The 27838-nt window shown below is 37.0% G+C and overlaps 1 long non-coding RNA gene and 1 pseudogene across 2 annotated transcripts in view; one reads left to right on the forward strand and one right to left on the reverse strand.

The window, feature by feature from the left end:
- The window catches only part of LOC141569016 (uncharacterized), a 62751-nt gene that overhangs the window by 6569 nt on the left and 28344 nt on the right, over positions 1-27838 (reverse strand). The window lies entirely within an intron of this gene.
- On the forward strand, positions 8211-9985 carry LOC141568866 (large ribosomal subunit protein eL15-like; annotated as a pseudogene).

Raw genomic sequence — 27838 nt, forward strand, 5'->3', positions numbered from 1 at the left:
ACACACACATATATGCTATATATATGTATATGTAAATATACATATATATAGCATATATGTACATATACATATATTTACATATATATGTATGTGTATATATATATATAGTGTGTGTGTATACATATATATGTTTGTGTTATATATATATATATATATATATATATGCTGCAAGACTGTTCCAGAGTGGCTCTACTATTTTACATTCCTACTAGCAATGTATGAGCAATCCAGTTTCTCCAAATCCTTGCCAGAATTTGGTGTTGTCACTAGTTTTGGTAATAGCCATTTTTATAAGTTTGTAGTGATATCTCACTATGGTTTTAATTTGCAATTACCTAATGGCTGATGATGTTGAACATCTTTTCATGTGATTATTTGCCATCTGTGTATCCTCTTCAGTAAAATGGTTCCTCGTGTCTTTTGCCTACTTTCTAATTGGTTTGTTTGTTTTTTTACTATTGAGTTTTAAGACTTCTTTATATATTCTAGACACGAATCCTTTGTTGGATATGTGGTTTGCAAATATTTTCAGTCTGTAGCTTGTCTTTTCATGCTTTTAACAGGGTCTTTCACAGAGCAAAATTTTTTAATTTTGATGAAGTCCAATTTATCAATTTTCTTGTTTTTAAAATGTGTACTTGGTGTCAAGCCTAAGACCTTTGCTTACCCCTAGATCCCAAAGATTTTCTGTTTTTTTCTGAAATTACTATTGTTTTACACTTAATCCTGTGATACACTTCAAGTTAATTTTTGTATAAGGTGTAAGGCTTAGGTTGAGATTTTTTTTTAAACTGTGGATGTCCAATTGCTCCAGCACCATTTCCTGAAAAGGCTATCTTTCTTCCTAAATTGTTTTTTACACCTTTGTCAAAAGTCAATTGGGCATAATTATGTGGGTCTATTTCTGGGGTTTTTCTTCTGTCCCATTGATGCCAATCCATCGATACTACGCAGACTTGATGACTATAGCTATATGATGAAACTTAACATTGACAAGAGGGATTCCTCCTACTTCATCTATATTTTCAAGATTGTTTTAGTTCTTCTAGTTCTTTTGCCTTTCCATATAAATTGTCGAAAAATCTTGTCAACATCGACAAAAAACAGTTAAAGGGATTTTAATAGTAATTGTATTAAGCCTGTACATCAATTTAGAGAGAATTAACATCTTTTCTGTGTTGATTCTTCCAATTAATGAACATCACATGTCTCTCCTTTTCTTTAGGTATTTTCTCCTTCAGCAATTTGTAGATTTCAGTATGTAAGGTTCTGAACACATTTTGTTAGCTTTAGACCTAAGTATTTCATGTTTTTTGAGTAATTAAGAATGCACTGTATTTTTAATTTGGTGACTACGTGTTCATTGCTAGTATATGGAAAAACAATAGTGGTTTTTTTTGTTATGTTTATCACTTATCTTGCAATTTTGCTAAAGTCACACTGATTAGTTCCAGGAGGGTTTTTTTTTTTTTTTTTTTTAAGATTCCTTGGGATTTTCTATAGACAACCATATCATCTGAACCAGGGAGATTTTTATGTTTTCCTTTATGATCTATATGCCTTTTACTTCTTTTTCTTGCCTATTGCACTTCCAGCACTATGTTGACTAAGAGTGATAAGAGCAGATATCCTTGACTTGTTCCCAATTTTTGGAAGAAAGCATTTTCAGACTTTCCATGTTTGCTATAGGCTTTTTGCAGATGTTCTTTATCAAGTTGAAAAAATTCTCCTCTATTCCTATTTTTGTGACAGCTTTTATCGTGAAATGGTATTGGATTTTGTAAAATGATTTTTCTGCAGCAATTATTATGATTATGTGAGTTTTCTTCTAAAACCTGCTAATAAAGATTACATTGATTGATTTTCACATGTTGAAACAGCCTTGCATCCCTGGAATAAATTCCACTTTTAATGCTGTATAATTGTTTTTATATGTTGCTGAATTCTATTTACTACTATTTTGTTGAAGATTTTTGTGTATGTATTCATGAAGGATATTGGTCTATAGTTTTCTTTTTTTGTACTGTCTTTTCTGGTTTTAGTATCAGGATAATACTAGTTTCATAAAATGAATTTGCAAGTGTTTCCTTCTCTTCTATTTACTGGAAGAGACTATGTAGAATTGGTGTTAAGTTTCTTTTTAAATATTTGATTTCCAACTGGGCCTGGAAATACACTTTTGTAAGTTTTCAAACTTCCAATTAGGAATGGAAAAGGGGATATAATTTCTGACCCTGCAGACATCAAAAAGATTATAAGGGAATATTATGAAAAACTCTACACACAAATTTGACAGCTTATATGAACGTGAACCAGTTCCTTGAAAACTACTACAAACTACTCCAATATGAAACAGGTAATCCAAATAGCCCTATAACTATTAAGGGTATTGAATTAATAATTTAAAAACTCCCAATTCAAAATAGGTTTTTAAACTATTTTGAGTTGATTTTTTTATATAGTAAGGGTCCAACTTAATCTTGCAGTTTTCCCAGAACCATTTATTGAAAAGATCGTCCTTTCCTCATTGAATGATCTTGGCAACCACATTGAAAATCAATTGACCATATATGCAAAGGTTTATTTCTGGGCTCTCTCTTCTGTTCTATTGGTCTCTATGTCTGCCCTTATGTCTGTATCTCAAGATTTTTATTACCGTGGCTTTGTAGTAATTTTTGAAATTTAGAACTGCAAATCCTCCAACTTTGTTCTTCCTTTTTTTGCTACTTGGGGTTCCTTAAGATTCCACATGAATTTTAGGATGAGTCTTTCTATTTCTTAAAAAAAAAAAAAAGCCATTAAACTTTTGATAAGGATTGTATTGAATTTGTTTGAATTTTAATATTGTCAATGTTAAAACTTAACAATGTTAAATCTTCTAATCCATGAACACAAGATGTCTCTTCACTTACTTAGGTCCTCTTTAATTTCTTACAGCAACGTTTTGTGATTTTCAGTAATACAAATCTTTCACCTCCCTGGTTAAACTGATTCCTAAGTATTTTATGCTTTTTGATGGTATTATAAATGGAATTGTTTTCTTAATTTTCTTTTTGGATTGCTCATTGTTAATGTATAGAAATGCAACTGGTTTTTGTGTGTTAACTTTTTATCCTGTAACTTTGCTGAGTTTAACTTTAACAGGGGTGTGTGTGTGTCTGTGTGTGTGTGTGTATGTAAAATCCTTAGGGTTTTCTATATACTGTGTTTCCCCGAAAATAGGACATAGCCGGACAATCAGCTCTAATGTGTCTTTTGGAGCAAAAATTAATATAAGACCCAGTCTTATATATTATATTATATTATATTATATTATATTATATTATATTATAATGTTATATTATAAAGATCCAGTATAATATAATGTAATATAATATAATATAATTAATATGTATAATTATATATATTAATTATATATTATATATTAATTATATATTATATATTAATTATATATATAATTATATTATATTATACAATATAAGACCAGGTCTTATATTGAATTTTGCTCCAAAAGACACATTAGGGCTGATTGTCCGGCTAGGTCTTATTTTGGGGGAAACACGGTATAAGATCATGTCATCTACAAAAAGAGATACTTTTACTTCTTCCTTTCTACTTTGGATTCCTCCTCCTTCTCCTCCCATTTCTAGTCTAATTGCTCTGTCTAGGACTTTGGATACTGCGTTGAAATACATGTGGTGAAAGCAGGCATCCTTGTCTTGTTCCTGGTCTTAAGGGAAAAGTGTTCAGTGTTTTACCATTGTGTATATAAGTTGTGGGTTTTTCATACATGGCCTTTATCATGTTGAGGAAGTTTTCTTCCATTTATAATTTATTGAGTGTTTTTATCATGAAAGGATATTGAATTTTGTCAAATGCTTTTTCTACATCAATTGAGATGATCATGTAATTTTTTTCCTTTCATTCTAAAAAATGCTGTATTACATTACTGATTTTTGTTCATTGAACCATCCTTGCCTTCCAGGAATAAATCCCAGTAGGTCATGGTGTGTAATCTTTTTAATATGATTCTGAATTTGATTTGCTAGTATCTTGTTGAGGATGTTTGCACCAATATTCATAAGGGATACTGGTCTGCAGTTTGTTATTTATTGTAGTGTCTGTCTTGCTTTGTCATCAGGGTAATGCTAGCCACAAATAATGAGTTTGGAAGTATTTCTTATGTTTGTTCACAACATTCAAGGTCTGTAGTTGTACTTAGAAATAATAGGGAAAAGTACATCTACTCCCTCTTTCCAGAAATGGAAGTTGGGACAGTACTGTTTTATGAAGGATGTGTCACATCCCTGGTCCCTGGGCACTAATGCCAGCAGCATTCCTCAGTTGTAGCCAAAAATGCTCTGGGTTGGAATTACAATTTTTCTTTTAATGAGCATTCAGGCTATTTCTAATATTTCATTATTATATAGAACATGATGAAATTTTTTAATCATCAATCTTTGCATCATTGACCTAGTTATTTTCTTAAGATAGGAAATATTTTATTCTAATCCAAAGATTAGCATTAGGATTATTAGGCCAAAAGGTAAGCAGGTTTTTCTTAAGGCTTTTAACGTACAAGTCACTTTTTAGAAAGGTAGTGTCGGTGGCTTCACTCGTTCTTACAAACACTGAGTATTATTTTTTTCTAAAAAAAAATTTCTCTTTTATTCATTACAGAATAATCAGGAAACAAACAAACAAAGACAAGCAACATGAAAATATTTCTTCCCACACAGAGGTAGTTACTTTTTCCATTTTGGTATCTATCTTCCCATAATTTTTAAATTGTAGTTGTATAGTTACATTTGCATATATTGTTTACTTTTATAAAAACTCAATCATACTACATATGCTGTTTTATAATCTGCTTTTTCAATTCACAATATATCATAACTACTTTTCTTTGTCAATAAATAAACTTCTACATCATTTTTTAAAACAAGAAACATTATTATAATATCTTATACTTTCTGTGAATCAGGAATTTAAAAGCAGTTTGGCTGGGCAGTTCTGGCTTGGGATTTCCCACAAGGCTGCAGACAAGATATCAGACAAGATGTCACCTGGGACTGTACATTTTAAATAATTATTATATTAGTACTCTTCTGGTTGCAAGGGACAAATACAAATGAAAGCAGCTGAGGCAAAAAGAGGAATGTATTGGCTCATATACCAACCATAGAAAGTGTAGGAGTGAAGGACTGGAAACAGAGATGTGAATTTTTCCAGGATACGCTCTTTCAGCCTCTTGTCAGTGCTTCTTCCTATGTGTCCAATCCATTCTCTCGGATTGACTTCTTTCAAATGTTTGGAGAAATCACACCCATTGCAGTTGAAAACATTCTACTACAGGGTTGTACCTTAATATATGGATATTCATAATATATTAAGAACGTCTACAAATCAGTAATAAAAAGACAATGCAATTTGTACATTTCTTTATACTTGAAAATTAAAAAAAGGATAACATAGAAATGGTCAATTCCTTGAAGGTGAAAATTTTTTCATGAAGCTATCTGTACATTAGCAATTTTTTGAATAATTCTTTGATAATGTTTTCAGTTTCTGCTGTGATCGTTGGTGTTTTAGGTTTTCATCTTGTCCTTGAGTCATTTTGAAGAATGATTTTTCTTTCTTCATCAAGATTTTCAAACTTTTTTGGCATAGAACCATACGAGGTAGGACAATTATGTTTGCGAACTCATCCAAGAAAAAGTGCTACATACCTCATTGCTGAATATCACTACGGTCACCTTCGAAGTACTCTCCTTGAGAAGCTATGCACCGGTGCCTGTGCTTAGTTCACCCTTCAAAGCAATGTTGGAACTCTTTTTCTGGAATGGCCATCAGAGCTGTCGTTGTATTACCCTTGATGTCTTAAATGTCATCAAAATGTCTTCCTTTCAATATTTGCTTTATCTTTGGGTAAAGAAGTCATTGGGGGCCAGATCAGGTGAGGAGGGAGGGTGTTCCAATACAGTTATTTGTTTACTGGCTAAAAACTCCCTCACAGACAGTGCTGTGTGAGCTGGTGCATTGTCGTGATGTGAGAGCCATGAATTGTTGGCAAAAAGTGCAGGTTGTCTAACTTTTTCATGCAGCCTTTTCAGCACTTCCAAATAGTAAACTTGGTTAACTGTCCAGTTGGTACAAATTCATAATGAATAATCCTTCTGATATCAAAAAAGGTTAGCAACATCGTTGCAATAAGTTTGCTAACTTAATCATCAGACCTCATATAAAGTAGATTCATTTAAAATAACTTGGCTGGATTTTGACTGGGGAAGCATCATATATATATATATATATATATATATATATACACAATATATATATGTATATTATATGTATATTATATATATGTTTTATATATAGATATAATTGAAATCTTAATTTTAGTCTTCCAATATATAAAAATGGCATATCTTCCTATTTATTTATGTCTTCTTTAATTTCTCTCAATAGTTTTCAGTTAGAAGATACCGTATTTAAATAAATCTTTCATTAGATTTATTCCTCCAGATGATTTTTTATGCTATTATAAATGCTATTTTTATTTGGTTTGCAATTGCTTATTGGTAATATATAAAAAACAACTGATTTGTGTATATTGGCCTTGTGTGTTATGACCTAGCTAAATTCACTTATTAGTTCTAGTAGGGCTGTTTGGGGTAGATTCCAGAGTTTGCTACATGCACAATCATGTCATCTGCAAACAACAATAGTTTTACTTCTTCTGTTCCAATCATTTATGCTTTTATTCCCCTTGCCTTATTATAATGGCTAGGAATTCAAGTACAATGTTGAGTAGAAGAGGTAAGAACAGACATTCTTGCTTTGTTTGCTTCCATTCTTAGGGGAAAATGGTTCACTGTTAAGTACAATGTCAGCTGAGTTTGTTTTAGATGCTCTATATCAGATTGAAGAAGTTCGTTTCCATTTCTAACTTGATAAGGTTTGTTTTAACCGTAAATGATTTTGAATTTGTTAATGCTTTTTTTTTTTGCATCTACTGAGATGATTATATGATCTTTCTCCTTTATTCTGTTAATATGGTGAATTACACTGACTAATTTTTTTTTGTATTTTTAAGATTTTATTGGGGAAGGGGAATGGGACTCCACCGGGGAACAGTTTGTGCCTCCAGGCCTCTTCTTCCAAGTTAAGTTGTTGTCCCCTCAATCCCAGCCGTGGTGGGTGCCATTCAGCCTCAAGCAGTTGTCCTTTCAGTCCTAGCTGTATGCAGCTCAGCTCCAGGTCCAGTTGCCATTGCTAGTTGCAGGGGGTGCAGCCCACCATCCCTTGCGGGACTCGAGGGGTTGAACCGGCAACCTTGTGGTTGAGAGCCCACTGGCCCATGTGAGAATCGAACTGGCAGCCCTCGGAGTTAGGACCACGGAGCTCTAACCTCCTGAGCCACCAGGCCGGCCCCCCACGTTGATTAGTTTTTGAATGTTAAACCAAAGTTACATTTTTGGTATAACTTCCACATGGTACTCTAAATCTTTTTGTTTTATTTGAACTTTGTACCATGCGCATATATACTTATTAAAAATTAATTACTTAAAAAATTGAAATGTGTATACCTGGGCATTTATCCTAAGAAAAAACTGAACAAATGCACAAATATGTGTCTGTACAAGAATGTTCATTGTTGCATTTTTTTAAATAATAATAAAATGTTGTAAACAACCCAAATATCCACCATTAAGGAAGATTAACTTATATTCAGACATTTGAATAGGAATTAGCCATTAAAACTTATAACTTAGATCCATGTATGAGAATAAAAAAATGATTAAGATAGCTTATCATATTTAAAAAGCAACTAACAAAACATATGTGTAGAGTGACCCATTTTTAAACACACACACACACACACACACACACATACACACATTGAGAAAGATATCTGAAAGGATGAAGTAGATCAATAGATATATTGACATGGAGAAATCTCCAAGACATATAATTAAGAGAAAAAAATCAAGTTGCAGAACAATACATATAGTATAATCCATTTATGGTAAAACAAAAACAAAAAATATATTGTATACATACTTATAGTTTTGTGTTTGGGGTTGTTTGTTTGTAAGCAACAAAATCTGACTGCCTAATTTAGGAAAACAAAAAACAACAACAGAAAAAGTTTATCGCATAATTAGGGTCCTCTCAGGGACGTAAGCAAAATGCGAGGAATCAGGTGTCAGAAAGAACAGGAATCACAGAGCCCTAAGGAGCTGGGGAGAAGCAACCGATGGTAGGCTCTTTATGGTACTGCTGTTAGAATATACACACTCCAGTAGGTTTTTTCATTTTCCAACTCAATATTCAAATTACAGGGAGAGAGATTTTGATTGTCTTAGCTTGGGACATGCATGTGCCCACCCTTTGATGACAACCCAAGAGAGAGATTGTCTCTAATATGGAAGGTAAAATTCGGGGACTATTTGTGCAGGCAAAAACAAGAGATGATCTCCTTGGTACAAAAATACACAATTTTCTTTGGGGAATGCACAGCTTTTCAGATAGATAATGATGAAATGGTACCTACCCCCTGGATTGCACAATTTGGCTGCTATTTACTTTTGAAACTCTATGTCATCTGAATTTTGTTACAAGGAGGGTATATTCTTGTGTTCTCCATGTTGACCGAGGCCAGAGCTGCCTGTGGCTCCAGTCTATGATGAATGCCAATATTAGAAAATGAGCCTCATGCAGGAAAAATGTCGGAGACAGGAAATAAAGAGAATAAAGAACCAAAAGCCAATATTAACTGCAAAATATTCAAGACATTACTATTAAAGTCAGGAACAAGACAAGGATGTCAGCCATTACTACTCTTAGTTAGAACTAGTCTTAACATTCTAAGTTAATGTCATAGGGCTTGAGAACATCCATTTATCTATTAGTATAGTCTCACCAACAATGAAATATAAATTCTTTCAACTTTTGTCCATTTGGTAAATGAAACAAAACCCAAAAGTCATCATTTGTAGATTATATGATCATTTACCTGGAAAAACCAAGAAAATTAACTAAATTAAGTTTTGACTGAAGAGCCAGGGGTATGTAAAGGAAAGCACTCTCATATTTAAGGGAAGTATAAATAGTACTATGGAGGGCAATTTCTCAGTACAAGTCAAAAACACTAAAAATATACATCTCTTGCTTTTTTTTTTTTTTTGTCTGGCCTCAGCCGTCAGGTAATTCAAGATGGGCTCTTACAAGTATATCCAGGAGCTATGGAGGAAGAAGCAGTCCGATGTAATGCGCGTTCTTCTCAGGGTGCGCTGCTGGCAGTACAGCCAGCTCTACGTTCCACAGGGCTCCCAGCCCTACCTGGCTCGATAAAACACGATGTATAATGTCATATATCGGATTTGTGTGAACCGTGGTGGCCGCAAACACCCAGTGCCTAAGGGTGCGTCCTACAGCAAGCCTGTCCATCACAGTGTTAACCAACTAAAGTTTGCTCGAAGCCTTCAGTCTGTTGCTGGACACCACTGTGGGCTCTGAGAGTCCTGGATTCTTACTAGGTTGGTGAAGATTCCACTGACAAATTCTTTGAGGTTATCCTCATTGATCCGTTCCATAAAGCTATCACACAGAATCCTGACACCCAAAGGATCACCAAACCAGTCCCCAGGCACAGGGAGATGCGAGGACTGACATCTGCAGGCCACAAGAGCCGTGGCCTTGGAAAGGGCCACAAATTCCACCATACTATTGGTGGTCTCCCCGTGCGGCTTGGAGAAGTCGCAATACTCTCCAGCTCCACTGTTACCGCTAATACGAGTAATATTTGTAAAATTAACAATTTAGGACAGTCAAAATATATCTATATATCTATATCATCTCTTATGACCCAGCAACCAAAACCCAGGATTGTTTTTCCTATGAAAGTAAGGAAAGGTACAAAGATTTGGCTACAGTAATTGTTACTGGAACATGGTTTATAGCTATGAAAAATTTAGAACAATCTAAATGTCTAAAGACAAGGGACTAGTTAAATGATGTTTCATTCATATAGAAGTGATATTGTAGATTAAAATTTGTTGGTAAATTATTATTTTCATATTATAGGGCTCAATTTAAAAGATCACAAAATATTATGTACAATATGATAGCAATAAAAATGTATATAAATAGTCCTAAATTGTCCATCAAATTTATTTTGGTCAAATTTAGTCTGCTCTAAAGGTAAATTCTTTTTGAAACCCAAGCCAAAACACCAATGCAAATGTAAGTTTAGCACCTGACATCCCAGCTAAGCTACCAGGAGCAGATGCAAATATAAAACTCAGAGATAATCCTGACATAAGAAGAAATGCCTGTTCTGGGACCTTAAAATGAGGCTTCTTAATGAAATTAACAGCTGTTTGAATAAACTCTCTCTGTTTACAAAGAGCATAAGCTCTGCCAGCATATCTCAGGATTGTTTTAAGGGCCCTGAAGGACCTTGGGAACACGTTGCTCCTGCCATTTAGATGCTTATCCACTGTTGGAAGAATGCAAACAAGATGCTTTCAGCTAAACATTGTAGTGCCCCTAGCAAAAAGAAGGGTCAGTGCTTGCTCTGTGACAATTCCGTTTTCTCAAACCATGAATCAGCTCCATTGTCCCACCAGCCTCTACGCATCATTGATTCTGCTCATCACAGCAAACGGCAAAGGCAGGAACATGGCAGAGAGACGGAGCCTCTGGGTGAGGGAGAGAACACGAGGCCGTTATAGTATTTAATCCTGTTGTAAAGACAGAGTCAGGGTTTCCGCCGGGCTGCTTCAGAAATGGTTGGAAATGTGTCAGAAGGCTAATTTCACCGAGAGTATCTAATTAACAAAATAATACTTGGCAGTTGATCAGCACTTTTTTTTTTATTCAAAGATAAAGGAGTCTCCAAATGTGACTGTATAAAATTTTTCTGGGCACCGTGCCATGTCAGACTTATCCTTTCTTCCTCCACTGGCTTCCCTTTCACCCCAGTTTCTTTTATCGATTCTCCTCCCTGCTCCTTCCCGATTGGAAACAAATGATAGTTGAACCTGGATAATTCTCTCCCTTGTTTTCATTGTACCAGCAGATGTTCACTCAGCTGTCCTAAACCTTTCATGCAATTTATTTTATAAAGAATAAAAGGGGAGAAATTTTGTCTCCCGGTTATAGTACCCATTGCCCAAAAAGTCATCTCTCTTTTTAAATCCCCTTAAGGCAGCTCAAGGCCATGTCTTTCTACTCCATGATAACTTAATTTACCTGTATTGTATTTGTTAGAACTCTTGGGTTGTAAGTAACAGAAATCTATTCGAGCTAGCTTAAGAAAAAAAAAAAAGGGGGGACAATTTTTAAAGGATAGGTACTTTCACAGCACCAAAGGTCAGGTACACAGCAAGGCCACTGAAAACATCTGGAACCAAGAACAGTGAAGCAGGCTTCTTGAGTCCCAACTTCTCCCTTCCTGCTTCTCTGCTTTTTTTTTCCTCCTCCAATTCACTTGACAGGCAGAATATGACCACTATATAACTTCCAATTCACATGTTAAAATTCCAGTCAACTGCAGACTGATTATCTGTTTCAGTTCAATCCTAAATTCCCCAAATAAATAATCTAATCATCAACCTGGGCAACTTTTCCACCTCCGCTGCAAACAGCCACCGCCAAGAAGGCAGTCGGGGGGTAGCAAAATGGCTCTCAAGAGCCCATTCCAATGATGTGGTATGTGGGTGTGCTTCCCAGAAAAAGTGGGGTGCTTAGTGGACTGAAGAAATGACCAAAAACATAAACCAAATCAGTTTTTACTTCTTAAAGCTCAGGAATATTCTAAAGAAGAGATTTCAAATACATTTTTATAGAATGAAGTTTGCATGACCATGGTCAGTTCACATAGCAGAGTGGAGACATATGACCACTTTTCATGGTTAGTCCAAATGACCATCCTCTTTGATCCCAGTTGCACCAAATCTCTTAGCCTTTCCAGTTTTCAAGGACCAATAAGCTCAAAATTAAGTCGTGAGTATTGACTTTTGTTTCCAGTGCTCCTGAGTACTGGACAGATTTATGGGAGTAGCTTGGATCTTGGAAAAGGCAGTTCAGTGTTCAATGAAGGTCAATAATCTATTGAAAATAGCACCAAAAGCTTTGGCTAATCGCTAGCTTTTCTGGGTTTCTTCATTTGTAAACCAGGAGGAATAAGATTTTTACTCCTACCTCACAGGGTTGATTGTGGGTCAAATGAGATTATATAATCAAAAATACTTTGTAAACTATAAAGAACAGTACAAGTGTATCACCTGTATATCCCACAACTCACCAGACTTTGGTACAAAATGAGGAAAAGAGTTATTTTATACAATATAATGGCAGTTAAGAACAGGTTTGTTTCAACAAATGGTGCTGGAATGATTGGACATCAATATGCAAAAAAAAAAAAAAAGGAACCATGATCTGTACCTTGTACTGTATATGAAAATGAACTTGAAATGAATTACAGATCTAAATGTAAACATAAAACTATAAACCTTCCAGAATAAAATAAAGGAGAAAAGATTTGTGACTTAAGGTTAGTCAAAATTTCATGGATAAGACACAAAAAGCATGAACCTTAAAAGAAAAAATTGACAAATTAGGCTCATTAAAATGAAAGCTTCTGCTCTTGAAGATACACTAAGAAAATGAAATGAGAGGACATAACTGAAAGAAAATATTTGCGAAACACACATCTGATCAAAGATTTATATTCAGAATATATAAAAAAACTCTCACATTCAATAGTATGAAAACAACCCAATGTAAAAATGGGCAAAAGATTTGAACAGACACTTCACCAGGTAAGAGGAAAAGATGGTAAGCATATGGAAAAAAGTTCAACATCAGTATCCATTAAGGATGTGAAAAATTAAAACTGTAATGAGATACCACACCATATACCTATTAGAATGGCTAAAATAAAAATAAACAAATTGACAATGCCAAAAATTATAGAGGATACAGAACAACTGAAACTTGCATACATGATGGGGGGAATGCAAAAATGGTACAGCTGCTTTGGAAAACAGGCAGTTTAAAATGATTAAACATACATTTATCATATGACCTAGAAATCCCACACCTAGGTATTTTACCCAGAGAAATAAAAATAATATGTCTGCACAAAGACCTGTATGCAAATGCCTATAGAAGAAACAAACCAAATGTCCATCAACTGGTACATGGATAAATACATATGGTACAGCCATATAATGGAATAATATTCAGCTATAAAAAGGAGCAAATTATTGATCCACTGACATGGATGAATCGCAAATATATTGTGCTGAATGAGAGAAGCCAAGCTCCAATGATTCCATTTGTAGGACATTCTGGAAAAGTCAAAACTATAGGGACAGAAATCAGATTAGAGTTACCAGAGGCTAAGGGTTAGGGTTTGGAATGGACTACAAAGGAACACACAAGGACTTTTTGGGGTGATGGAACTGTTCCGTATCTTAATTGTGGTGGTAAGTTACGTGGCTACATGTGTTTGACAAGTCAGAACTGTGCCCCTAAAAAGTGAATTTTATCCAGGTCATGGACTTGTCTACTGTGTTCACCTGGTGCCTGGAACAGTGCTGGGTACTTAGCAAGGGCCTGATGAATATTTATTGAATGAATGAATTAATTAATTAATAAACAAATGAATATTTTTTTTAAAAAGTGAATTTTACTGTATGTATATTATTCCTTAATAAACCTGACTTTTCGAAAAAGGACAGTGTCTCAGGTGCTCAAAAAGTTAAACATAGAATTTTTTTTTAATCACTTTCTTTATAATTTTTTTTATTTTTATTTTTTTTGGGGGGGAGGGGAAATAGGACTTTGTTGGGGAACAGTGTGTACTTCCAGGACTTTTTTTTTTCCCCAAGTCAAGTTGTTGTCCTTTCAGTCTTAGTTGTGGAGGGCGCAGCTCAGCTCCAGGTCCAGTTGCAGTTGTTAGTTGCAGGGGGCGCAGCCCACCATCCCTTGCGGGACTCGAGGAGTTGAGCTGGCAACCTTGTGGTTGAGAGCCCACTGGCCCATGTGGGAATCAAACTGGCAGCCTTCGGAGTTAGGAGCATGGAGCTCTAACCGCCTGAGCCACCGGGCCAGCGCCTAAACATAGAATTTGCATATAATCCAGCAAATCCACCCCTAGATATACACTAAAAAAAAAGTGAAAACAGGGACTCAAACACATATAGCAGCACTATTCACAATAGCCAAAAGGTGGAAACAACCCAAATGTCCATCAAAAGATGAATACATACCCAAAATGTGGTGTATACATGCAATGGAACATTATTCAACCTAAAAAAAGAATGAATTTCTGATGCACGCTACAGCATGGACGAACCTTGAAAATAAGCCACACACAAAAGAAATGTTGTATTATATAAAATATCATGAAAAATCTACTGTGCTCATTTGATAGATGAAAAATGAGATTCTGTTTTAATTTGCATTCTTTATTAGGGAGGTTGAACATTTCCCCCTCTAGGTGTGTATTTGTAATCACTTTTTTGCTTGTTTATTTGGTAATGTTCTTGGTACATTTTTCTATGGCTGTATCCATCTTTTCCTTCTCAATCAGTAAGCGATATTAACTGTTTGTCTATTGCATATATTTTCCCCAGCTTGCCATTTGTATTTTAAGTTTGTGGTGGGATTTGACATTAAGAAGGTTTTTGTTGTTGTTGTTTGTTTGTTTTTTTCAGTCAGAACTATTTTCTTTTCCTTCCTGTTTTCTACCCTTAGAGTCCTATTTAGAAAGTCTTTCTGCTCCCCAAGATTATAATAATATTCATTTATTTTCTTTCTGGAACATTTATAGCTTCATTTTGTACATTACTTGCCAAGTGGTAAGGGGTAGAAATAATAATAGCTAACATTTATGGGGCACATTTTGTGTGATAGGTACCACGTTCTTAGTTTTTAACACCCATGATCTCTTTTAGTCCACACCATCATAGGAGGTAGTCACTTTTATTACCTTGTTTATAAATATGGGAGAAATAAGGCTTGGGAGGTTAAGTATCTTGCCTGCATTTACAGTTAGTCAGTGGCAAAACTGGCATTCAGATGCAAAGTCTATTTACTCTCAGAGCTCTTAATTATTGTTGTATATATTTTCTAACTTCCTCCAAAAATCATTCATCAACTTTTCAAATATCATTTGTTGTAAAATCCAGCCTTTCCCTCACTGATCAAAAATGCCACTCTTATCATCTAGTAGCTTTTGTTAAGTTCTTGGGTCTATTTCTGCCCTTTCTTGTCTGTTCTATCGATTCTTCTGTCTATTCTTGTGCCAGTAACATACTGTTCTACTGACTGCTACATTATTTATACATTCTATTATCTGGTAGGCCAAGTCATCCCTAGATGCTCTTCGTTTTTGAAGTTTTCTGAATTTTTCTTCATTATTTATTCTTCCAGAAAAACTTTAGAACTACGTTGCAAAGTCCCCAGGAAATTCCATTGAGATTTTTGCTGAAGGAATATATTGGGGCCTGGGGATGCCTTGCATGCTGAGAACTGAGTTCATCAGATTCCCCAGTTCATAGCACACATGTTCTGTGGAAGGCTCTTCACTTATTTTAACCCTTCCCTTATCTCAGTCTACGTTCTCGTTCCCCTCCCACAGAAACACCCACTGTTAGGTGTTTGAAATGTGCCCTTGCATATGTACGTATTCTCATGAAATATATACTGCTGTTTCCTGCATGTTTTAAATTTACATAAATAGTACTGGTCTAAGGATCTTTTTCTGTTTTTTGTTTTGTTTTTTATTCAACACTGTTTTTAGGACCTACTTATGCTGCTGCATGTACATCTAGCTCATAGGTCCTATTGCTGAGGAGCGTCATACAAAATGCTCCCAAATATTCCACTAGTGATGGATACCTCGGATGCACCCAGCTCCTCATTTCCACAACAGACATCCTTGTACATGATCCCTTATGGACCTGAGAACCCTCTGGAGCACATATTCCAGGTTGGAATCACTGGTTGTTAGGTCTTTCTATCTTTGATGAGCTGAATTCTGCCACATTTCTTTCCAGAAGTCTGTACCAGTTTGTACTCCCATAATAATGCAAAGGCATTTTCATTTCTTTAATTCCCACCATCACTTATGCTTGTGAGTCATTTGCATTTCTTCTTCTGTGAATTACCCACTGATAGTCTTTGTCCATTTTACTAGTGGGTTTCCTGTTTTGTGTGTGTGTGTGTGTGTGGGTGTTCTTTTATATTTCACATATAGGTAGGTATTTAAGTCCTCTGGAGTGCAGATTAGTGTATAGTAGGTGATAGGAATCATATTTTATTTGTCTACATTCCTGAGACAGTTTTCCTGACATCATCTACTGAATAATTCCTCCTCTCCATGTTGACTTGTAGTGTCATCTTCATCTTATATCAAATTCCCATAGATGTATGAGTCTATTTTTGAGCTCTCTATTCTGTTCCTCTGGTTTATGTATCTATTCCAGTAGCATCACCATTCTTGTTTTACGACTATGGCTTCATGTTATATCATAAAATATGATTGAGCTAGTCCTCTCCTGTTGCTCTTTGTTTGCAAAATGAATTCAGTTATTCTAACAAGAATACGTTTGTTCAATTTCCTTAAAAATATCATGATGGCATTGCTTTGAATTTATAGATAAATTAGGGGGGAATTGACTTTTTAAAGTAGTGTGAGTGCATACACTTTAAAATAAAATAGAACAATAAGGGTATAATAACGTTCAGCAATCCCTTGCTCTACCCCTCTCCAACCCCAAGCCCTAGAAGCCACCACTTGCACCCTCTCCGCACTTTCTCCTGGTATTTCTCTCCGTATCTCTAAGCAAGATATTTACACTGTCATTTTTTGTATTCCTATTTTTGATATTCTCTATAGATTCCTTACGATAGAATAGGAGTTTGTTCTATTTTGCAGCAGACAGACATACACACACTCACAGGCATCCTCCATCATCCTACCAATATAGCTTTACGACACTTTTTAAGAATTGATACTCAGTGCTCAACTTGATACAACCATGTAATATTGTTCACAGCTAAGCCATATAGTATGATGCCATGATTATGTGTCCTTTCTTTGACAACATTCTGTTTTTCCTGGCATTAAAAATGACCTTGCTTTGTTGGTTGGTTGGTTTTCCGTGTAGATATCACATGCTCAAAGTCTGCAGAATAACTCTAAAGCTGCTCTCAATATGGGCAAACACAGCTATCTTGGTAATGTTGCCTCTGAAGCGTTCTAGCCTCCTGCTCCAATATGGGTAAGTTACCCCTAAGACCTGCTAAGAACTATTATCCTGGATTTCCTCCATGTCCATGCTTGGTCTCTAATTTATATTGGAGCCCCTATTTCATGGACCTGTGTTATCCTCATTATGGTGGAGATCATACTTCCGGAGCTTACTGAGAAATGTACTTGCATAGGAGATAAATTCTTGGAGACCATGCGTGTTCAAATTATTATCCCTTCACATTTGAATTATGGTTTGACTAGACTTTTAGATTGGAAATCAATTTTTCCTTAGAATTTTTAAGGCATTTCTCCATTGTCTTCTAGCTGCATATATATGTATGTATGTATATATGTGTGTATATATATATATATATATATATATATATATATATATATATGTATGTATATATATAAATATATATATTTTTAATTTTCAACTTGTGCTTATATACATTTTTTAATTTACTTATTCAGATATAATTGACATGTAATGTTACATTAGTTTCAAGTATACAACTAATGATTTGGTATTTGTATACTAGCTGCCAATTTTTACGATGAGAAATCCAGTATCATTCTGATTTCTGATTCTTTATATGTAACCTGTTTTATTTTTCTTAAAATTTCTATTGTCTCCAGTATTCTGAAATTTCATGAAGATTGGGTTGGTGTGGATATTTCCTCAATAATCATGATGGACAATTGGTAGGTCCTTTCCATTTGAAAACTCATTATTTAATCCTGGGGAATTATTCTGTGCTTTAATACTTTCCTCCCAATTATTCTTCTCTGTTCTCTTATTTCTTGAAAATCCTATTATTTAGTTGTTGGACCTTCTAAACAAACAATTCTTTCTTTACTCTCTTCTTTCTCCCTGCCCCACTCTCATTCTACATCTTAGATTTCCTTAACCTTATCTCCCAACTATTTTTGTTTACATGTTTTTATTTTCAAAGATGTACTTCTTATTTGCTGAATGTTCCTTTTACAAAGCATCCTGTTCTTATTTCATACATTAGATGCCTCTCTGAGCACTCTGGGACTATTAATCATAGTTTTGGTTTTTTCTTAAGTTCTGTTCTATTCTCTGCATTGTCTCTATTTCATCACCTGAGGGCCATCAAATGTCTGATCCTTATCCATTTCTTTTTAAGAGTGAGGTACAGGAAAGGTGATTAGAAACTCGGCATGGGTAAGGCTTGATATCTGCTAGCTTCATTGTGAGTGAGGGACCCAGTCATTTGGTTGAATGATCCACACAGATCAGTATCTTTAGAACTTTCCTCTCATGTGGTCAATTTCTCCAGAAAGAAACCCTCCAATTACAGAGTGGGGGTTGGTGGAAAGTTGTAATAATCCTGGCAGTGAATGTTCCTGAGGCCAAGAGAGGAAGGAGGCTGGGCGTTAAGTAAGCACACTTCCAATCTATCTTCTTCTTTTCAGTAAAGTACCTGCTCTCAGCTGTGCTTGGAGTCCCTAGTCCACAGCCTCTTCAATCTTTCTAGGGAGTGGACCTCCCGTCTCCTGCTGGGAGAAGTTACCTGCTCTTGTGGGCTTGGAAAGGGAACTACTTACACAAACTGTCAGCTGTGCTTCTGTGTTTAGCACTAACCTCCACTCCCACCCTGAGAGGTGTTTGATGCTTCCAATTTCTGAGGCTTTCGACAGTAATTCCTCAAGGGAAATCTGCTGCTTCTTCCTTCTTGTGGTCTTATTTCTCTAGAGGACTTAGCAGAAAAGAGACAGTGTAAACCTAAATCAGTTATCACTAATCCATTCTCTTTCCATTTCCCAAGATGTAGGTGACATGTTTTCTCTGCTACTGTTCTCTTTGACCTACGGGCTTATTATTTTTAGTTCTTTACTGTGACTTTAATGGGGTAACAGGAGGGACCAAACAAACATTTAGATTTAATTGGCATGATTAATCAGACAGTCAATATGTTTTCTATTTATCATATATCTTTTTTTCCCCCTCCTTTAGTACCTTATACTGGATAAACTAAATTCTCTATTGTTGATTTAAAAGATACACCCATTTTTAATTCTTTTTGTGGTTACTCCTAAATAGCACAGTGCTGAGAATGTTTATTAGTTGGTTCTCTGGAGGGGGGAGGAAAGCCCTAATTTACCATGCTTGCCAATTTCCATGGTATAAATACTTCCATCATAGCCAATTTCAAACTTCCAATGTGACGTCACTGAATAAGGAATTGGGAAGAGAAGTACAGCTGCCCAACATTATATAATATTTCTACCATTCAGCTATAATAGATGTAAATCACCTTACAAACATAGATAATAGTAAAATGTAGTTCAAATGAATTTTGAGTATTTATTACTTTTCAAAAATATAATTAGTTTAATTGTAAGTATGTATAAATTACTTTTTAATGACGGCTGCATTTAATAACTGGCTCACTCGAAATTTAATCACCAGCTCTCACAAGCTGGACAAGGCAATTCTGGCACACCACTGCCCATATATTGGTAAAATCCAAGCTTATATTTAATTTCCCTGTCAAATTTTTCACTGTTTTATTGAGGTATAATTGGCATATGATATGTTTAAAGTATAAAATTTTATGTTTTGATATAAATACATCTGTGAAAATATTACCACTATCATCAAGGCTATCAAAATTTTAAACTGGAAAGCAAATCATAATGTCTACTACTCTTAGATTCAGAATTTTTGTTTTTAAGAATATTTCTGTATTTACTGAAAATATCTATTTGCTGCTACAACAAGCAAGTAAATAAAGCCTGGACAGGTAAAAACAAGAGATATCCACTAAAAGTAAGGTAGGAAGAGAAACTGCATGAAGGAACTATCACTTATAAAGTAGCTTCCATGTCAGTTACCTATTGCTGCATTATAAACCACCTCTAAACTTATTGGCTTGTTCATGATTCTGTGGGTCAACAATTTTGGTTGGTGTCACCTGGGTAGTTCTTCTGCTGGTCTTACCCGGAGTCATTCATCTGTCTATAGCCATCAAGGATCTTAACTAGGGCTGAATGGTCTAGGATGGCCTCATTCACATGTCAGGCAACTGGCCAGTTGGACATAGAGCAGGCTGCTGGCTGGGTGTCCTCAATTACCCTGCATTTTGGCCTCTCGTTTGGGCAAGCTCAGGCTGGTTCACTTCTCAGTCTCAGGGTTAGAGCCACATACAAAACAGGGTCAGCTCTTTTGTGCAAGTACTTTTCAAGCCTCTGCTTGCATCACTTTTGCTAATGTCCTATTGGTCAGGCCCAGATTCAAGGAGTGAAGGAATAATCCTCACCCTTTGATGGGAGGTACAAAGTCACATTGCAAAGGGACTTGCATATAAATGTGTGAAAAATCATTGTAGCCATCTTTGTAAACATATGACCACTCCTACCTCCTATTCAATATGTTCTGATTTAGTAAATATCGTGTGTCACATGGTAGGTCCTAGGTATAAAGAGAAAACAGGTACATCGTCTGTCCTCAAGAAGATCTGATGGAGTGAAGAACACAGACAACTAAGCTAACACCACAATGCAGTGCAACTGAAACTACAACAAAGTTTCAAGGATACTGTGCAAGTAAGTAGGAGGGCACATGATTCACACTGGGAGAGGGACATAGGAAGGATGCCTGGAAGAAGTGACCGCCGAGGAGAATTTGAGACCCTCTATATTTTGCCTTTTCAGTGAGAAGAGGGAAAGGAGAAGGATGAGGGGAACATTTAGAAATGAAGACAAAGAACTAGCAGCCTCAATCAGCCTTCAACTTTCAACTATCCTCTTCGCACACATTTAGTATGGACTCACAGAATCAAGATGGAAGCCTTACGTTAAGCAGAACAAACAAACACAAAATGCCAAGACCGATTTTTCTGAAACTCCCCAGTCTCTCAGTCTCATCAGATTCTATTATCATAAAAGATCCTTTGTCGAAGTGATTTTCCTAGAGGGAGGTTGTGGACAGAGTGGCTACTGCTTACAGGTTTGGGTCTGGAGCACAGTCTTTTCCATTCCTTCTCCGTGATGCCACACATCACAAGTTTCTGGGAGAAGGCTATGTCAGCATCGCAGCCAAAATGCACTAAAACACAGCAGAAGAATGAGGGGGAAAATGCAATGGTAGCACGAAGTACCTGGTGCTCCATAAATGTCATCTGTGTTTACCTCTGGTTTGTTCACCAGAATTAAGAGGGAGTGGGAACATCCATGGTTTCCTATACGTACTCTATATTGTTTGAATATTTTACATCAGCAGAGAGTACAGCTAGGATTGTAAGTTTAAAGGCTGAAAAAAGAGCCAAAGGGCTGAAACATTTCCATCTGATACTACTACTACTACCAATAATGAAAACTCTTAGTGCATACTTGGTATGCGCCAAGCATTTTATAGGTATTTGACATATAACTAACTCTGTGAGTTAGACACAATCATTTTTCTTGTTTTATAGATCAGGAAACTGAGACTCTGCTAAGTTGCATAATTTGTCCAAGGTGACACAGCTAAGAAATGTCAGAGCGAGAGTTTGACTCTGGGTCATGTGGCTTGAGAGTCTTATTCATAATTACTATATTACACCAAAATTCTACTGGGGAAAGGGACAAATATTCCTGGAAATCTGAGAGTAAGATCCAAAGCAACATGTACAATTGCTTTAAAGCTCCTATCTTACCCTTAGACTTCATTATACATTACTTTCTGTCTCATAATACGTGTACATTTGTTTAAAAGGAAAAGCGTGCAAGTTATTTCCATCAAGTCAAATGCATGCTCCAGGAAGAGGTCCCATGTGTCCGGGACACACCACTGTGTATTGCCCCAGGTTGAGAAACACAGAAAATCCGTTCTCTGTTGCTCCTGGCATTCTTTGGTAGATCAACTAGGTCAAAATGTTTTCCTAAGATCCTGGAAGAGATCAAACATCAGTTAACTCTGGTCTCTATCCCTGTTCCAGTTTAGGGTGTAATTTGTCCCTTAAGCAAAGCACACCAAATGACCTGTGTGGTGACAGCTGACAGACGGGTGGACCTGCTGGCAGGGTATGACATTCCTCAGGCTGACCCCAGCTGTGTCTCTGACTTGGTCACCTGTTCCTCACAGCCCACGGCCCACTTTCTAGGAATTCATACACAATTACTGTTGTGATGACACAGTTCAGTCCAACACACAGCTGTTAAATGATTATTAAGAGCAAAAGTTCATCCACACACACACACAAAAAAGAAAAATTGGAAATGTTATAGATAGTGGTAATGGTTGCGCAACATTGTGAATGTAATTAAAGCCATTGAATGGTACACTTAAGTATAATTAAAATGGCAAATTTTATGTTACATATTTTACCACAGCAATAAAATAGTGAAAAAAACCCAAAAACCCAAAACGAATTTATTCATAGATAAACAATACGTGGTCTGGGCCTCAAGAATAGTCTGAGGTTGAGAGATGGTAACTATGCTTCAGAGAGACGGAACTACTAGCCAAAACGGAGAGCACATCTAATCCTGTAACCCGTCACTGAAACCCCTTCAATGGCTCCCCATTACTCCTGGGATGAAGACCAAGAGCCTTAACAGGCTTATCAGACCCTATGTGGTCATCTTTCTGATCTCATTTTCTGTCACTTCCTTCCTTGCTTTTCCTGTTCCAGACACACTGACCTTTCTCCTCTTCCTTTCAACATGCCAAGCTGCTTTCCACTCCAGCGCCTTTGCATAGAAGTTTCCCTTTGACGGAAAACCTTTTACATCCCACTCTATTCTTGGCTCACTCAATCCAGGCATAACTTCCTTGAAGAAGCCCCCCAGTGTGGGTCAGGTTCTATGTTATATATTCTGGTAAAACCACGTATCTTCCTGTTGTAACTGAAAATCACCGAAAAACTCCAAAGAACAGTGGCTTAAACAAAAGTAAAGCTCCTTTCTCTTTCACATTTCACATCCATGGTACCTGGAGCCTAGGTGCCTTCTACCTTGTTGTTCTGCTACACGTGACTTTCATTCCCAAAGTCACCTCATGATCCAAGACAGCAGCTGGAGCGCCAGCCATTATGTCCACATTCCCACAAGCAAGAAGAAGAAAGAGGAGAAAAGGGCAAGACTCCTCCATTTAAAGACATTTCCTGGAAGTTGTACATAATATTTCTGCTTACATACCATTGGCCAGGGTTTAGCCGCATGACCACATCTAGTTACAAGAAGGCTGGTGAATGTAATCGTTATTCTCGGTAACCATGTGTACACCTGGAAGTGGACATTTACTTATATTACTCATAAAGAAGGGGAGAATGGACATTGAGGGACTACTAGAGTATCTGCAACAATAGCATTTATCTTATTTTGTAATCATACATGCAGTTAAGGTGATTATTCAATTGAAGTCTTTCTCCCTCACTAGATTATAACCTACATGAGAGCTGGATCTTGTCTACTTTTGTTTATCATTGGATCCCATGTGCCTAGCATAGTGCTTGGTGCACAATGGGCATTCCATAAAGATTTGTGGATCAAATGTGGAAAGGAGGCTGTCTTAATCAGCTTGGGTTGCTATAAAAAAAATAGTCTGGGCGGCCTATAAACCACAGAAATTTATTTCTCACAGTTATGGAGGCTGGAAAATTCAATATCAATGTGCCAGTCGATTAGGATGTGGTAAGAGCCCGCTTCTTGGTTCCTAGAATGCCATCTTCTCACTGTGTCCTCACATGATGGAATCTCTTCCTCTAAGGGCACTAATCTTATCCATGAGGGCTCCACCCTCATGACCTATTCACTTCCTAAAGACCTACCTCCTAATACCATCACCTTGGGGGTTAGGACACACATATGAATTTGGGGGGGGGGGGACACAAACATTTAGACTATAGCAGGGGCCTTGGTGACATTTGGCCAGACCTAAAAGCTATTATAGTATTTCCTGGAAAGAGTTAATAAAAATAGATAACATTTATTGAGTGCCTACTACATTCTGGGCATTGTTCTCTAATCCTCAGAACAGTCTAGAAAGGGGATTTCACTGTTATCCCTCTTGTTTAGAGGGTGAAGCTGTGGTTTAGAGAGACCAATGCCTTGCTCTGGGTCACACTACAGTAAAGCAGAGTGAGGAAGAGGCAGAGGCAGAGGCAGAGAGAGGGACTGAACCAGGCTCTGGCTCTAAAGTCGGTGCCACTAACCATCACTCAAGGCTGATTCAGGACTAGGCTGCAAGATGGTAAATTCCATCTTCTCTAGTCCTACCTATTAGTCCCAGGCTAGCTCAGCATCCCCCAATAAAGCCTTGGTACCTCAGACAAGCTCAGCCTAATTCAACCTATAGCCTTTCAATGTAACTAAATGACTGCCTAGGAGAAGGAGAAGGAGAAAGGCTAGGAGAGAAGTAAAAAAAAAAAAAATCTGTGCTCACACCCATTAGAATGGCTATTATTTAAAAAAAAGAAAAGAAAAAGTGTTGACATGGGTGTGGAGAAATTGGGACCCTCGTGCATTGCTGGTAGGGATGTAGAATGATGCACCCACTGTAGAAAACAATATAGCAATTCCTCAAAAAATTAAACATAGAATTACCAGCAATTCCAATTCTGGTTAAATACTCAAAAGAAGTGAAAGCAGGACTGGAACAGATATTCATACACCCATGTTTATAGCAGCATTACTCACAATACCCAAAAAGTAGAAATAATCCAAGTGTCTATCAAAATATTAATGGATAAGTGAAATGTGGTGTATATGTACAAAGTGATATTATTCAGTCTCAGAAAGAAATTCTGACACATCCTACAGCATGAATGAACCTTGAAAACATTATGCTAAGTAAAATAAGCCAGACACAAAAGGATAAATACTGTATGATTCCACTTATATGGGGCACCCAGAGTAGTCAAGTTCGTAGAGACAGAAGGTAGAACGGTGGTTGTCAGGGGCTGGGAGAGGAGGCAATGGGTCGTTACTGTTTCATGGGTAGTGGGTTCAGTCTGGGAAGATGAAAAAGTTCTGGAGGTGGATGGTGGTGATTATTACACAACCATGAGAATGTCCTTAATGTCATTGAACTGTCCACTTAAAAATGGTTAAAATAGTAAATTTTATGTTATATATATTTACATACACACACACACACACACACACACACACCGTTTCCCAGTGAGATTCCTGGGCTGGGCTTCTAGCGGGCAAGAAAGCGGAGCAGCAGGAAGAGGGTATCCCAGGCATCCTGTCCTGTCTTCCTTAGGCAGTCTGCCTCCATGGGGTTGGGTGGGGAGAAGGGCCGCTATCATCTAGGACGGACACTGAATTTGTCCTGGTCCCTGGATTCTTTAGCAGAGAACCTGTGCGAACCCCAGGTCCTGACTGTCTCCTGTACCTCTCCCACCTCCAGCTGTGGCTGGCACACTGCTGGGCTCAGTGGGATGAGTAGGGCCAGGATAATTAATGGACAGAACCACACCCCAGTCTCTTTCCCTCGTCTGCACCCCCAGCACGATCCTGTGGCATTAGAGTTCCTCCTGCAGGGAGCTATCATGCTGCTCATCAGCCTCAGCAATGCGAGTTTCTGGTGGAAGAGACCCTTGCGATGTGGCTGCCCTAGAAAACTGAGACTACCCATCAAAGCCAAAGGGGGTGTGTGGGGGAATCCTTTCCTGACCTCTTAGTCATTCAGCCTGTGTGGGCGAGGTATCCCATCCTAGTCACCATTCCTGACAAAAATGTGACCCAAACAGGACTAGACCAGAAAGCAGGGATCCACTTGACATCACCGGGAGAAGAGAAAGCCAAGGTAATGCCACACCTGTTTATCTGTAATAAAATAATATAGGTACAGAGTTTCTTAAAAGCTAGGAAGTCAAAAAAAAAAGGTTTCAAGGAAAAATAGCAGCTCTCTGTCCCCTCACTCCCAACCCAAGTCCAGCTCCTCAGATCCAACTTTTCATTCCTTTTCAGCTGTTTCTTCTGTATTTACCCCCTAGCTCTAATAATAAGCGTATCCTGGTGTTTCCCAAATTTTCATTTGCAGGTATTACCCACGGGCTTCCTATTATGAACACGGAGGATTTAAGTCTTACTTCACCTTTCCCCATCCTTTCTCAATGTTTTTTAACACAAGTTTGGTTAAAGCCGTATTTCACGCCTTTCTTATAATGACTAGATAAATAGTACATATCAATGATGACAGACTCAAGTACATTTCCCTTCTGTTTTCCCCGAGTTAATTTCCTCTTTTTTTCATGTACTCAGCTTTGTTTGAAACTGTGAATCTTCCCGCTCTCTCCCAGGACTCTGTAAACCCCCTCAAGCCAATTTTCCACAGTGAAACTTGTCAGATAATCCCACAATTCCATTTTTCCTTGTGCATCCTCTTACAGCTCCTCCCCCCACCTGCCCAGGTTGCTCTCTGGGCCTCTGCAAGGTTTGTTCCTGAGGTGTTCCTTTGCTGACCTCCTGGGAATTCCAAAGAGAATTGTTTTATAACTATTTTCATATGATTTCAAAATTTACTGTGATTTCTACTTGTTCACTGTAGAAAAAGTTTAAAGGCACAAGAAAGAAAATAAAAGTGTATTCTACCCAAACACAACCATTAACATTTTGGTATATATCTTTCCAATCTTTTTTTATACTTATCACTATACATCAAAGAGAAGAAAATGCTATCTGGAAAACAAAACCCATGACTACTGTATTTCTGCCCCTGGGTGAATAGCATGATTCCTATCTCAGCGATAAGATAATTCTTCTGTGGGGAAAATAGCTCCTTGGGCTCCATGAGTCAACGAATATCAAAAGCCTGCCCGCCTCCTCCACACCAGAACTGTAGTTTTAAAGAGATGAGGACAGAAAATGTTTTCGAAAAACAAAGAGCAATAAAACACTCTGCCAGTTGGAAGGGGTAGGAACTAAGGCATTAAAAATGAAATTTAAAACATGAAGGCAGTGAAAAAACTGACAGAGAGAGAAGGGTCTAGAGTCACACGGTCCAATGTGGTAGACACTAGAGCTAGCTACATGAGGCTATTTAGATTTAATAAAATTAAAAATTCAGTTCCTAAGATGCACTAGCCACTTTCCAAGTACTCACCAGACACGTGGGGCTAACGGCTACCCTATTGGACAGCGAAAAATAGAACATCCCCTTATTGCAGAGCGCTATACTGGATTGCACTGGTCTTGAACAAAGAGCAAAAACTTGCTGTGCACGGGCCATATCTACTTCACAGCAGTAAAGCAAGATGATTACGAGGGTGGTCTCTAGAGCCAGATGTCTGAGTTCAAATCCCGCTCTGCCACTTACTATCCATACGACTCTGGACAACTTAAATCTCTATGCTTTAGTTTCTTCATCTGTAAAGCGGACATCATCATAGTAGTGACCTTACAGGTTGTTATAGAGACCAAGTAATAAATACCTAGCAAGTGCTTAGGAAAGTACCTGACACACAGTAAGTACTTATTAAATATGTTCTTCGATTTGCCTGTTAGTTACTAACAAAAATTGAGATCAAAATAAAAATCTAGGTTTCAGGCTGTTTTTTGTTTTTCCCTTGGTTTTTTCTTTTCCCTTTTACAACACCTGGC

The sequence above is a fragment of the Rhinolophus sinicus genome, linkage group LG15, assembly GCF_036562045.2.
Source record: "Rhinolophus sinicus isolate RSC01 linkage group LG15, ASM3656204v1, whole genome shotgun sequence".
NCBI lineage: Eukaryota > Metazoa > Chordata > Mammalia > Chiroptera > Rhinolophidae > Rhinolophus > Rhinolophus sinicus.